Raw genomic sequence first — 14,878 nt, forward strand, 5'->3', positions numbered from 1 at the left:
TATACGTCATCAATACTAAATCTAAAAGTGTGGGTATAATAATAATCAATAAGAAATAAGCTCTATCGTTATCTAGGGGATAATGTATTGTCTGATGGAAATATATAGTTCATTCAGCTCATGCAGGCTGCAGCCATTGGGGACCGCTGTGTTGCAATTGTTGGAGAGAGAGAGAGAGATTTGGAGAAAAACTTGCCAGCTTTCCTTTTATGATTTCGATCCGTCGGAGTCTCGTTGGTGTGGCTGTTCACTTGTGGCCTCTCCTTTAGCTAAGCCATTCTTCCATGGTGAGCTCGCCGCCCAGGCAAGGAAGGACGCACACGAGCCCTCACCGGCTGTCACTATTAAACGCTGTCACGGGATTTCTAGCGTTTCTCCTGGTGCATCAAAGGGGTTGTTCCCCAGACCCCTCTTTTATCCTTACTCACGGGGTCTCAGATGTCAATCAGGTTGGGATGATGCAATCCCTCAACCAGACCACTCTGGTCATCCCGAGGGGTTTCAATGAATAGTACAGTACTTAATACACAATCCCGTCTCCAAGAGACAATGGCCGTTATCAGTGGTTCCGTTCCGCTGAGATCAGGACACATTCCAAACCTTGTGGATTCTGCGTGTCTCTCTCTCATTTCCTGTGTCCCAGACCCGAATTAATAGCGATCTTGCGATTCTCAAAAAGGAGGGGGGCGACTATGTACCCTTTGGCCCCTCAGAGTTGCGGCACATTCGTAACACCAGCATCTGCAGATTTTCTCTTGTCTGTGAATAAACAGTTGACTTTTCAGGACAAGACCCTTCACCAGGACAGGAAAGGAAGGAGACAGAAACCAAAATATAAAGGTGGGCGGTGGGGAAGGAGCACAAGCTAGCAAGTGATGGGTGAGACTAGGTAAGGGGGACGGTAGGTGGGTGGGGTGGGGGATGATGTAGAAGAGTTAAAGGAAAGAACAAAAAAAAATCTAATAGGAGAGGATAGTGGATCAAGGAAGAAAGAGAAGGAGGAGGGGAACCAGAGGGTAACCAGAATGGGGAACAGAAGAGGAGAGAGAAGGGTGTAGTTACCAGAAGTTAGAAGAATCGGTGTTCATGCCATCATGATAACCAGATGAAAAATGAGGAGTTACCCTTCCAACCTGAGATTGGCCTCAGCATGGCAGTAGAGGGGGCCACGGACAGACATGTCAGAATGGGAATGGAAAGTCGAATTGAAATGGGTAGGCACTGGGAAATCCTGCCTTTTGTGGTGGAGAGAGTAAAGGTACTGAACAAAGCAGTCCTCAGTCTGCATCAGGCACTCTGGATACAAATGGTGACCCCGACGGGTTTGTAGGTAAAGGGTTGCCTCACTTGGAAGGCTTATCCGGGACCCTGAATGGTGATGAGGGAAGAGGTGCAGGCACTGTCATGCTTGTAGGGATAAATTCCAGGAGGGAAATCTGTGGGGAAAGACGAGTGGCCAGGGAGTCACATAGAGAGTGAACCCTATAGAAGGTGGAGGGAGGATGCAAAGACGTGCTTAGTGTTAGAGATGGCAGAAGTTACAGAGATGGATGTGCTGCACAGAGGCTTGTGGACTGGTAGGTAAGGACAAGCCTATTGTGACAGTGAGAGGATCAGGGAGGACAGATGTAGGGGAAGTGGAGGAGATGGAGAAGGTGGGGGCACGGTGTGGTAAACTATGTACACCTGTCTGGACATGCCCCTCTGCTGACTGCTCCTGTGGCTCCTCCCACAGACCCCTGTATAAAGGCAATTGGAGGCACTGCTCCCCCCTCAGTCTCCGAGATGCTGTGCTCCATTTTGCTGCTAATAAAAGCCTATTGTTCGCCTCCCGTCTCCATGGTGCATCACACGGGGAGCATCAATGGTAGTGGAAAGGAAATCCCGCACTTTGGATGTTATAGAATGGAAAGCTCATCCTGAGAATGTATGCAGTTGAGACAGAGGAACTGAGGAAAGGGAACAGGATTTTTACAAGTGACAGGGTGGGAAGAGGTAAAGTCAAGATAGCTGTTGAGAGTCCGTAGGTTATAAACAATACCTGAGATGGAGACAGACCAAGAGGAGAAGGACAACTGATGAAATTGACAAGCTCAGCATGAGTGCAGAAAGCAGCACCAATGCTGCTGGAGAATAAGTTGGAGAGTATTACCAGTGTAGTCTTGGAACATGGACTGTTCCACGTAGCTCAGGAAAAGTCAGGCACAGCTGGTTCCATGCGAGGACCCATGGCTGCACTCTGGTTTCGAGAACATGGGTAGAGCCGAAAGAAAACTTGCTGAGGGTGAGGACCAGTTCACCAGAAGGAGGAGGGTAATGGTGGAGGGGAACTGGTTAGACCTGTTGTCCAGGAGAGCTTTAAGTCCTTCAAGTTCAAATTTATCTTTAAAATCAAGTTTAATTGTCGTTCCTTACACAAATACAGCCAAACAAACAAACAAACAAGGTGCAAAACGCAGTACCAACAGTCATACACAGCAGGAGGCACATATCACACAAATAAGGTTGCAAGCACATATAAGATATCAGTAAAATACAGTCACACAAAAAATATAGTCCAAGACCCTGAGTCCATGAATGTTGCAGTTGAAGGCAATGTAGCTTGTCTTCTGCCAAGTGAACACTGAGGGACAGCACTGACTTTAGCTTGGATACTGTGCCACACTGCCCCCATCAGTCCGGAGGAGTGCACTGACTCCAGTACCTCTCTCCAGGGCAGCTGTAAATAGGTGACACTGAGGCTTGAGGCCTAGTCTTGGCTATGACCGAGGTTACTCAGCTCCCCTGTTGTCTGCCAATAAGTCAGTGCATCAACCTTGCAGTATTCCACATTAACAGCATCCAAGTGTCTTGTGATCACAAGAAAAGCAACTAAGATGAGCACTCGCTGTTAGACTGCACGCCACCTTCACGCTATGATTCCTCCCGATATCTCTCTGACACAGACAACTTGATCAATACCAAGTCCAGCTCCTTAATTTTCTCCGCCAATGAGTAACTTGCTGATGGGGTAGGCCTGCAGTACTTTAAATTCTTAAGGTTCAGCAGGCACTTATGTTTGTAAAAAATACATTTATAGAAGACAATAATACCTTTGGTTGGTTCAGTAGAAACTACTGTGTCCGAATACACCACCATTATAACTGAAGGGGTATGGAAGTGTATCAGAAACAGACAACCATACTGAAAGTAAGGCAATCTGGGCCAGGGAACTGAAAGTGAATGAAGCGAGTGAGAGTATGTGGAGTGTCACAGATGAAGGAAGAGAATGAATAAAGAAGGACAAAATGTGGTTGAGGTATGCAGACACAAATTCTTTGGGGCAGGAGCAGAAACGATGGGTCTACCAGGACAGTTAGAGTCAGAAACAATTGACCTAAATTTCTGTAAAATTGTTTTGATACTATATCATAAACTAAACTAAATCTATTATTTACTAATGTTCAATTAAACAGTAATGCTATAATACAAATAGTCCCAGTTAATCTCTCATCACTCTGCAATTGGGTCCTGAATTTCTTGTCAGAGCGTTCACAGGCAGCGAGACTGGGCCCTCACTTGTCCTCCACTACTATCTTGAACACTGGTACACCACAAGGTTGTGTATTGAGTCCCATACTCTACCCCCTCTTCACTTACAACTGTGTACCTGCATTTAACACCAATATCATTGTCAAATTCGCAGACGACACAACAGTGATCGGGTTGATCTCCAACAGAAATGAATCAGTGTACAGAGTGGAGGTACAGAACTTAGTGAGTTGGTGCTCAGAGAACAACAAAGACAGCAAAGACTAATGAGCTAATTATCAACTTTGGAAAGTCATGGGATGATGAGTACGCTCCAGTCTACATTAACGGAGACATAGTGGGGAGAGTGTCCAGTTTCAGGTTTCTGGGAATACACATCTCAGAAGACCTTACATGGTCCACTAACACACAACAATAGTTGAGAAAGCACAGCAACGCTTGTTTTTCCTCAGGACATTGAAGAAAGCTGGTCTACCTGAACAGATGCTGGTGACCTTTTATCACTGCACCATAGAGAGCATCTTAACATACTGCATCTCTGTGGTATCTCAGTTGTACAGCAGCTGATAGGAAAGCACTTCAGTGGGTCGTCTCTAGCACACAGAAGATCATCAGGACACAGCTCCCAGCCCTGAAGGACACCTACAGCTTACGCTGCCTAAGGAGAGCTACAAGCATCTGGAAGGACAATACACACCCATGCAATCATCTGTTTGAACTTCTTCCATCTGGCAGACGTTATAAGATTTTCTATGCCCGGACTTCCAGACTGAAAAATAGCTTTTTCCCCAGAGTTATAACTGCTCTGGACCAATCGATCAAGCATCATTCATAAATTTGTTATATTGCTACTTTTAATACCGGTTTTATGGCTGTCATGCATCTGAGTTGCGCTTTTGTACTGCTGGACATTGCTTGTACTGGCTGGTTACTTAATTTTATTTATTGTTTATTTATTTTATTTGTTGTTGTATAGCATTGAGTACGAACGTTGCAAACTCATTTTCACTGTATGACAAATTGTACTATGCAATGACAAAGATATTTCAACTTCAATTTCAATTTCTTCAGCTGGTCGAAGAACAGAGATAAGAAAGAAGAAAGGGCATTTTTTCTGTATTTTCTCCAGTTTATTCCTTAAGAAGTCTGACATTTCCTTCATACAAATTGCATCTGCAATCCCAGGTACAGAAGCCATTACAGACTGAATGGTAATGTCACATTCAGTAGATTATTCTCCACAACTTGTTTACCATCAATGATATTCCACCATCAAACACATCTTCCTTCCTTCCCTGCCTTTTCTGCCTTCTAAAAGCTCCATTCCCTTTGCAAAGTGAATGGAATGTATTCTGATGCTCACAGAGGGGTCTCAACTATTTTGAAGAAAGTCATCCTTAATCTCAAGGGACTGCACTAAAGAAAAAGAGAGAGAACTTTTGAATTATACTGACATAAATGCAAGGCTGACAAATAGGCAAGTTTGAATTGAATTCTTATGTGCTCAAGGCCAGAGAGATGACAAGTACAATTTGCAACCTATGGCTAAAGGGAATTGCCTTGGGATGGGTGATGTGAACTTTAGCTAGAGAACAAAGGGGAAGCGGGGCGGATAGCTCACGGCAGCAAAGCTAGTGTTAAAAGATCAGGCCTTCAGTTCACTTGGGAAGTTGTGACCTCGTCAGTCACCAGAAGATGAACAGTACATCACCATTCCATCAATCAAGGATCATTTTGAATACTTGAGGCTAAGCATTTAATTTATTAGGGAAGTGGTGATCATAGAGCCAGCTATTCTTTGCTATTGCACAGGCAAAACTCAAGTAAAGATATATTACAACAAATGTCATTATTTATATATAATGACTTATATAATTGCCAATAGTTCCACCCAGTGTAAAAGTTAGTAAGTTAAACTGAGATGCTTATCCTGATATAACATGAAAGTCAGCTCATGGTAAACTTCACCATGTAGTAGCTGGCACACCCTGGCCTTTCAGTTCCGGAGGTTATTCGACGTCTGCATGCATTGCTCCAGAAAAAGGTCACTAACCAGTGCTTCAGCACTAATAAGAGTCATACAGTATAGATACAGGCCCTTTGGTCCAACAAGTACTGTCCCAACATGGTGTCCACCCAGCTACACCCAATTTCCTGCATTTCTCCACATCCCTCAAAGGCCTGTGCTTCCATGTACCTATCAACAGTTTCTTAAATAATTCTGTTGTGTTTGCCTCAACCACTTCCTCTGGCAGTTCATTCCATATACTTTCCATTCTGCATGACAAAGTTTCCCCTTAGGTCCCTGTTACCCCTCTCTCACCCAAAAGCTACATCCCCAAGTTTTGGACCTCCCTACCCTGGGGAAAAGTCCATTACTATCCACCTTATCTATGGCTCTCTTTATATTTTTAAACATTTCTATAAGGTCTCCCTTCATTATTCTACATTCCACAGAATAAAGACTTGGTCTGGCAAATGGTTCCCTATAGCTCAGGCCTAGTCCTGATAACATCCTTGTAAATATTTCCTATTTTACCACTTGTTTCCTATAACAGATTGACTAAAACTATGCACAGTGCTCCAAGTGTGGCCTCACCAATGACTTCTACAACTGCAACAACTTCTACACTCAATGCCCTGGCTGTTAAAACCCATCACTCTAAACACCTTTTTCGCCATCCTGTCTGCCTTTCAATAAATTATGCAATTGTATCACTAAATTCCCCTGTTCCAATACACTCCCTAATTTCATACCATTCGTTGAATAAGTTTCACTTTCCAAGGTGTATCACATGACACTTAACTGCATTGAAAACACAAGAGATTCTGCAGGCACTGAAAATAAAATAAAACATAATAGTAAATAATCAAGTAAATCTATTATGTATATTGAAAAGATTATTTAAAAATGTGCAAAAACAGAAATACAGTATATTTAAAAAAGTGAGATAGTGTCCAAAGCTTCAAAGTCCATTTAGGAATCAGATGACAGAGGGAAAGAAGTTGTTCCTGAATCGCTGAGTGTGTGCCTTCAGGCTTCTGTACCTCCTACCTGATGGTAACAGTGAGAAAAGGCATGCCCTGGGTGCTGGAGGTCTTTAATAATGGACACTGCCTTTCTGAGACACCGCTCACTAAAGACGTCATGGGTACTTTGTAGGCTAATGTCCAAAATGGGGCTGACTAGATTTACAGCCTTCTGCAGCTTCTTTCGGTCCTGTGTAGTAGCCCATGCATGCCAGACAGTGATGCAGCCTGTCAGAATGCTCCCCACGGTACAACTATAGAAGTTTTTGAGTGTATTTGTTGATGTGCCAAGTTGCTTCAATTCCTAATGAAGTAAAGTCACTGTCTTGTCTTCTTTATGACTACATCAATGTGTTGGGACCAAGTTAGATCCTCAGAGATTTTGTGTGTGTTTATCTGTATTGAAATCTATTTGCCACCCCTTGACCATCTTCCCTAATAGATCAAAATCCTCTCTAAGCTATGATAATCGTTTTCACTATTCACAACACCTTTCAATTTCATTTCAGCCTTGTGAATCCAAATCATTTATACCAATACCTAACAACGAGGATCCCAATACTGGTCTCCATTCCAAGCAACAACCTTCAACTACCACCTTCTGATTCTTACCTCTCAACAAATTTTGAATCCATCTAACTAGCTCTTCTTGCATTCTAAGGGACCTATCCTTTCAGACCAGCCTACCATGCAGAACCTTGCTAAAGACCATGTTAAAATCATGTTAGAGAACATCAACTGCTACCCTCATCTGCCTTTTTGGTTACCTTTAAAAAGAATTGTAAAAGGTTCATCAAGTTTGACTTCCCACACACAGAGCCAAATTGACACCTCCTAATCAGACTCTGTCTACCCAAATACTGGTAGATCCCATCTTTCAGAATGTTCTCCAATAACTTTTTCACGACTGATGTCAGGCTGACCAGCCTGTAGTTCCTGCCTTGTCCATCCTACCCCCCTTAAATGATGGAGCAACATTAGCCACCTTCTGGTCTTCAGGGCCTTCAACAGTGGCTAATATTGAAGCAGAAATCTCCACAAGGACCTCTTCAATTTTTGCTCTAGCATCCCATAAAGTCCAAGGATACATATTCCAATCATTTATCCACCTTAATTTTCTGTAAGGCTGTATAAACAGCCTCCCTGGTAATATGAATGTCCTTCAAAACATCTTCACTTTTCTCTTGAGCAACCATGAGGAGAAATATTTGTTAAAAATCCACTCCTCTCCTTCAGCTCAAGACATAGAAAGCCCTGCTGATTTCGAAGGGACCTAATTTCTCTCTAGGCATCTTTTTACTCTTAATATATCTATAGAACCTCTTGGATTTTCCTTGTCTTATCTGCCAGATACATCTCACACCCTCTCTTTGATCTCCTGATTAGCCTCTTAAGTGTGTTCCTAATATTTGATAGTCATCAAGGGATTCGCTCAATCGCAGCCTCTGAAACCCAAAGTATACATCTTTCTTTTCCTTGAGTAGAGCCTCAGTATCACTCCGGAGCCAGGGTTCCCTAAAGGTGCCAGGTTTAATCTTCACCTTAACAGGAACATGCTGCTCCTTGACACTTGTTATCATACTCTTAAAAGCCTCTCATTTGCTATTTATTTGTTTTCTTTCAAACAGATTAATCCAATTAACTTCTGCTAGATCATGCCTAATTCCCCTCAAATTCATCCTAATCCACCTTGGGGCCTAGCCTGTGGACCTGATCTATACTTTTCCACCATTAACTTAAAACTAATAGATTATGGTCCCGAGCCAAAATGATCCTTGTCTTTTACTTCAGTTACTTGCCCAATCTCATTCTCTTAGAGAATGTCCAGTATCACAGTTTCCTAAATAGGGTCCTCTATACATTGACTCAGAACTCTTTCCTGGACACACTTCACAACTTCCATGTCATCCTGGACCATACTCTTCTGATGGCCCTGAGGAACCCTCTAGTGTAGCATTAACAAATTTCCCTGCCAGGATATTGGTCCCCCTTTAGTTGAATTGCAACTCATCCTTCTTGCATAACTTGTGTTTATTCCAGAAAAGACTCTAGAGGTCCAAAACCCCAACTCCCTACCCCCTGCACCAGCTCCTCAGCCATGAATCCATCTGGCCCAACCGTCTGTTTCTGAACTTGCTAGTATTTGCTAATACTTGTGCCAAATGGATTTTGGAAGCTTCAGGATCAACTCCCTCACTGATCTAAGGGATTAAACCTTTGCAAAATTGGTGAACCAATTCCACGAATTCCATTAAATTTTTCCAAGATATTCCTGAGGGAAGCTACCAAGCTCCTCTAAAAGGTATACTTCCTTTCAGATCTGAACCAAATTGGGAGTAAATGGATTATCTGCAGCTTTTTGTTCCAAATTTGAATATAGCCAATAGCATAGTTAGGAATCTGGCATGTAATGTGTCCAATTCTCTAACCATGTAAATTGGTGGGCAGAGAGAAATAGCTGTACTACTACAATAATACAATAATATTATTAAAACATTCATTCAAGCTGAAACATAGATTACAATACCTCTAGTAATTCATTAGTGTCGACCAAAGAATCTATGAAAATCCTATAAAATGGTGCATATGTGCAGGTAGAGAGAATCACAATCTCCACTGACCTTCAGCAAACATTACAGTGAAAATTTCTCACATAAAAGTCCAATTTGTAATATTAACTATAGATAGCTACAGGAAGATTTAAATCTATCTGAATTTAATTGTAACTTCTGCAGAAGGAGTTTTTTATACAACCTAATGAAGTGTAATTTCTGCACAGAAGCAATCATTTCCCTACTTTCTGCAAAGGGCCGGAGGTGCATCAATAATTGCACTAACATCAGCCCTTGGGCTTTAGGATATATCCCAGTCTGAGAGTTCCGTTACACAAAGTCATCAATCAAGTCAGGTGAAAGGAGAACTTACTGCCCTCAAACTCTAACTTTGAAGAATATCCCAGTTCTTTCTCAACAGGCAGTAATTATAATTATTTCCTTCACGAATGGATAAGGATGTTCATGGTTGTCAGGAGCGATGCTTTGTAGGTCAATCCTGAAGCAAAACATTTCAGTGCTTTCATTTGGTATGTAATGCTTAAAGCCATCACTAACTAGTAGACATGATTATTAACACAGTGAAAATCTACATCCTTTATTTTTTAAAAATTTTGACCCATTGGTAAGGCATCCTTGGCCTCATTAAATTCATATCCAACTGCATAAAACAGAGGCATGTTATCTCCACAAGAAATCACTTGCTAACTTGAGATGATGGTCTTTATTGCTTCTTTTAAGGGCCAAAGCAAATGTGCCTGGCTAAAAAAATTCACAGGAAAACAAATTACAAACAATTTTACTAATTCCATCTGGTCTGGCCCCTTCAGACCATTTGTCAGAGCCAGCTGTGCAATGGAAATGCAGTCATTCACAAGATTCAAAAAAACAGACCCTACTGGAAAGAACGGATGATTCAATTTACCCTACAGGTGGAAAGTGGGATTATAAAAACAAGCAAATTCCGATCACGCACAAGAGAAAATCTGCAGATGCTGGAAATCAAAGCAACACACACAAAATGCTGGAGGAACCCAGCAGGCCAGGCAGCATGTATGGAAAAGAGTGAACAGTCAAAGTTTTGTGCCGAGACCCTTCAACAGGACTGTCCATAGATGTTGCCTGGCCTGCTGAGTACCTCCAGCATTTTATGAGTGTTACAGTGGACTCCAATTAATTGGGATTCTGGGACAAGTACATTTTGGCCCAATTAAGCGGCTGCACTGATTAGCCAAAGTTTCATGGAAATGCTTATAAAAGTACAAAAAAGACAAACTACCATTTAACTGAGTAACAAATTATGCATTTAAATGAAATACAGGATAAATTAGATCATTACCAATATCACTACCGTCCTATAAAACTATTTTCAGCACAGACTCCTAGTGCAGATAGTGGACTACCTTCCTACAGTGCTTTTGATGATTGCATCCTCCAAATCTTCATTTTAATTGTAACATTCAAGATGATTGTCAATTCCTTCAAATTCTTCATAGTTCCTAACTTGGTGATGTAGTGAAATCGGTTCATTTTCACTCCTGGCTAATCCTGGCACATAGAAACCTGAATGCTTGAAACCACAGTGAGCCAACGGTTCTGAATTGTCTTATTGTTTACAACTCGCCAACGATCAGTGGAAAAAATCACTGCTTTTTGAACATAAAAGTGCAAGCGATGCTATTTACACACCCGTTCATTCTAAGCACAGTGTAGTATCCAATGGCCGCGTGACATGCAAGTGACTGATACCAGTTAGAAAAAGTTGGGCAACAGTCTCCTGCCCCAATTGTGTCGCAAATAAATGTTTTTATTCTTTAAGAGTTGTCCCAAATGAGCAGCTGCCCTAATTAACCAATGGCCCAATTAATCGGCATCCACTGTATTTTAGATTCAGTTTCAGAGTTACTTACAATATGTACATTGAAACATACAGTGAAATGTGTCACTGTATTAACAACTAACGCACTCAAGGATGTGCTGGGGGCAGCCCACCGTGTGGCTATACCTTCTGGCACTAAAATAGGATGGTCACGATGTTCAGCAGAATCAGAATCAGGTTTATTATCACTGACAAATACCGTGAAATTTGCTGTTTTTGCAGCAGCAGTACAGTGTAATATGTAAAATGTACTATAAAGTACAATAAGAAATATATATATATATAAATTAATTAAGTAGTGCGAAGAGGGAAAAATGGTAAGGTGATATTCATAGGTTGCTTCATTGTCAATAGACAATAGACAGTAGGTGCAGGAGTAGCACTGCCATTCACTGTGATCATGGCTGATCATACATAATCAGTACTCCGTTCCTGCCCTCTCCCCATATCCCTTGACCCCGCTATCTATAAGAGCTCTATCTAACTCTCTCTTGAATGCATCCAGAGACTTGGCCTCCACTGCCTTCTGGGGCAGAGCATTCCACATATCCACAACTCTCTGGGTGAAAAAGTTCTTCTGCATCTCTGTTCTAAATGGCCTACCCCTTATTCTTAAACTGTGGCCTCTAGTTCTGGACTCACCCATCAGCGGGAACATGCTTCCTGCCTCCAGTGTGTCCAATCCCTTAATAATCTTGTATGTTTCAATCAGATCCCCTCTCATCCTTCTAAATTCCAGTGTATACAAGCCCAGTCGCTCCAATCTTTCAACATATGACAGTCCTGCCATTCTGGAAATTAACCTTGTAAACCTACGCTGCACTCCCTCAATAGCAAGAATGTCCTTCCTCAAATTTGGAGACCAAAACTGCACACAATACTTCAGGTGGGGTCTCACCAGGGCCTGGTACAGCTGCAGAAGGACCTCTTTACTCCTATACTCAGTTCCTCTCGTTATAAAAGCCAGCATGCCATTAGCTTTCTTCACTGCCTGCTGTACCAGCATGCTTGCTTTCATTGACTGATGTACAAGAACACCTAGATCTCGTTGTACTTCCCCTTTTCTTAACTTGACTCCACTTAGATAGTAATCTGCCTTCCTGTTCTTGCCACCAAAGTGGATAACCTCACATTTATCCACATTAATCTGCATCTGCCATACATTTGCTCACTCACCCAACCTGTCCAAGTCACCCTGCATTCTCATAACATCCTCCTGACATTTCACACTGCCACCCAGCTTTGTGTCATCAGCAAATTTGCTAATGTTACTTTTAATCCCTTCATCTAAGTCATTAATGTATATTGTAAACAGCTGCGGTCCCAGCACCGAACCTTGCGGTATCCCACTGGTCACAGCCTGCCATTCCAAAAGGGACTCGTTAATCACTACTCTTTGTTTCCTGTCAGCCAGCCAATTTTCAATCCATGTCAGTACTCTACCCCCAATACCATGTGCCCTAATTTTGCCCACTAATCTCCTATGTGGGACTTTATCAAAAGCTTTCTGGAAGTCCAGGTACACTACATCCACTGGCTCTCCATTCAGAAATCTGAAGGTGGTAAAAAAGAAGCTGTTCCTCGAAGGTTGAGTGTGTGTCATCAGGCTCCTGTACTTCCTCTCTGATGCTAGTAATGAGAAGAGAGCATGTCTTGGGTGATAGGGATCCTTAATGATGGTTGCTGGCTTTTGGAAGCATTACCTTTCAAAGATAAATGTGATTCTGGGGAAGCTAGTGCTCATGATGGAGCTTGCTGAGTTTGCAACCCTCTGCTGCTCTTTCTGATCCTGTCAGTGGCCCCTCCATATGACATGGTGATGTAACCAGTAGAAATGCTCTCCACCGTATATCTGGGGAAATTTGCTGACATACCAAATCTTGTCAAACTCCTGATGAAATACAGCTTCTGGTGTTTCCTCTTGATAATTGCATCAATATGTTGGGCCCAGGATGGATCTTCAGAGATGTTAACACCCAGGAACTTGAAACTGGGGTGTGTTCCCTCGATTTCTCCTTCCTGAAGCCCACAATCAATTACTTGGTCTTATTGATGTTGAGTGCAATATTGTTGTGACACCACTCAACCAGCCAATCTATCTCACTTCTATACTCCTGAACAACACAAGCAGCAGCAACAAGAAGATAATAGCAGCAAAACAGTCCTCTTTCCCACCCACCCACTCTCACACACACTGCATTCCCCCAGCCCCAGGACAAGCCAGCTATGGCCCTCCAGTCCTTAGCCACAGACTCTCTGACGGGCAGAAATTGGAGTTCCAAGTTCTGATCCCTGGCCTGACTCTCAGACTCAGTCAACAAGCCTCTAACCTCCGGACAAGCCAACCCAGGGGCTTCACTGTTCAGGCCTCAAGCTCCAGACTCACTGACTTCAGGCTTCAACCTTTGGGCTTCTTACCTCTGCACTCACTGATTTCAAACTTGGGCTTGGCCCTCTGGACTTCAGCTACCTCTTATCTCAATTATCCTTTAATTGAAAGTTTTGTAATTAGAATGGAGAATGGCACTGAGGTGTGGAAGCAAATGAAACAAATTTCCCTGAACAGGGCCAGTGTAAAAATGTTTAGTGTCCTCTGGGCTACTGCAAAAATAGGACCACTTCCTCCCCAATGATTTACAGTGTATTACCAGCACAACTTTGTTTATCCTGCAGTTGTTAATGTTATGCAAGAAGTTCCATGGATTTATCAAGGAATCTCTGTACTAAATTCACTTGATAACAACATAGAATTAGTGTACTTACAAAAATATAAAATTTGTAATATAGTGAACAATAAACAACCAAATAATGGGGGGAAATTATAACAATTTTATACTTAGAGGCTGAAAAAAACAATATCTAAGATACAAAGATCTGAAAACACAAATTTTTAAATGGTCTGGAAGGTGATGATAAATTATGAAATCAAAGTGTCAAAAGTACTTCTATAATTGGCACTGGAGAAAATACAATAGAAACGGATGAAGGGTCTTAAACCTGCAACGTGAACTCTGTTTCTCTTCCCACAGAATGCTGCCTGACATGGGGAGTGTATCCAGCATTTTGTATGTGATGAGTGCATCCAACCCATCTTGTTATAGAAAGTTCACACGATTCCATGGTGCTCAAAAGATTGTACACTATGGAATCCCTCACAAACTTTCAGGTTGTGAGGGAAAACAAAATGGCTAGAAGATAGTGTAGTCGCTAAAGATAATAATTAAGAGGCAGATAAGATTAATTCTGCCCAAAGAATGAGAATAGATTGTAGAGCTTACTACCACAGGAAATACTTGCAGTAAAATGTTTGGATTAATTTAGAGAACTAGAGCACCAACTATTTCGTCTGAATAGTCTTTAGGTGTTATATATTCCATTGGATCCTTCACAATTCTAGGCTATTTCTTCTTAATCCACCCCATCCAGCATTTTTTTGGTACCCATATTTTCTTTTACAAGACATTCCTGTAGGGTAGGCAAGTAGACCAAACACCTTCCAGACTATTCTGACTCAGCATCTGGAATAACATATCTGGCAGATGATGCTATTGTCTGTCGACACTTGAATTTTAATAGCTCTATATAAATTCAGGTCCATTGGCGTTTCTGAACAAATCCAAGGAAATAACTCATATACCAGAATGAACCATGAATTTGTATTCATGCTTCAATTCCTTTCACTGTTTCAATTACCCCTTAATATAACAAATAAATCTCTGCAGATCTGTCTCTCATTCTCACTCACTCTCTCTCTCAGACACACACCCATACAGATGTATTTTTGGAAAGGAAGTCAACAATATTTGAGAGTTCCCTAGCTGGTGTATAATTAGTTCAATTAAGAAACTGATTTCAGAACCCCTACTGTGAAATTTGTTCTACTGCA

Source organism: Hypanus sabinus, chromosome 11 (genome assembly GCF_030144855.1).
Source record: "Hypanus sabinus isolate sHypSab1 chromosome 11, sHypSab1.hap1, whole genome shotgun sequence".
Lineage (NCBI taxonomy): Eukaryota > Metazoa > Chordata > Chondrichthyes > Myliobatiformes > Dasyatidae > Hypanus > Hypanus sabinus.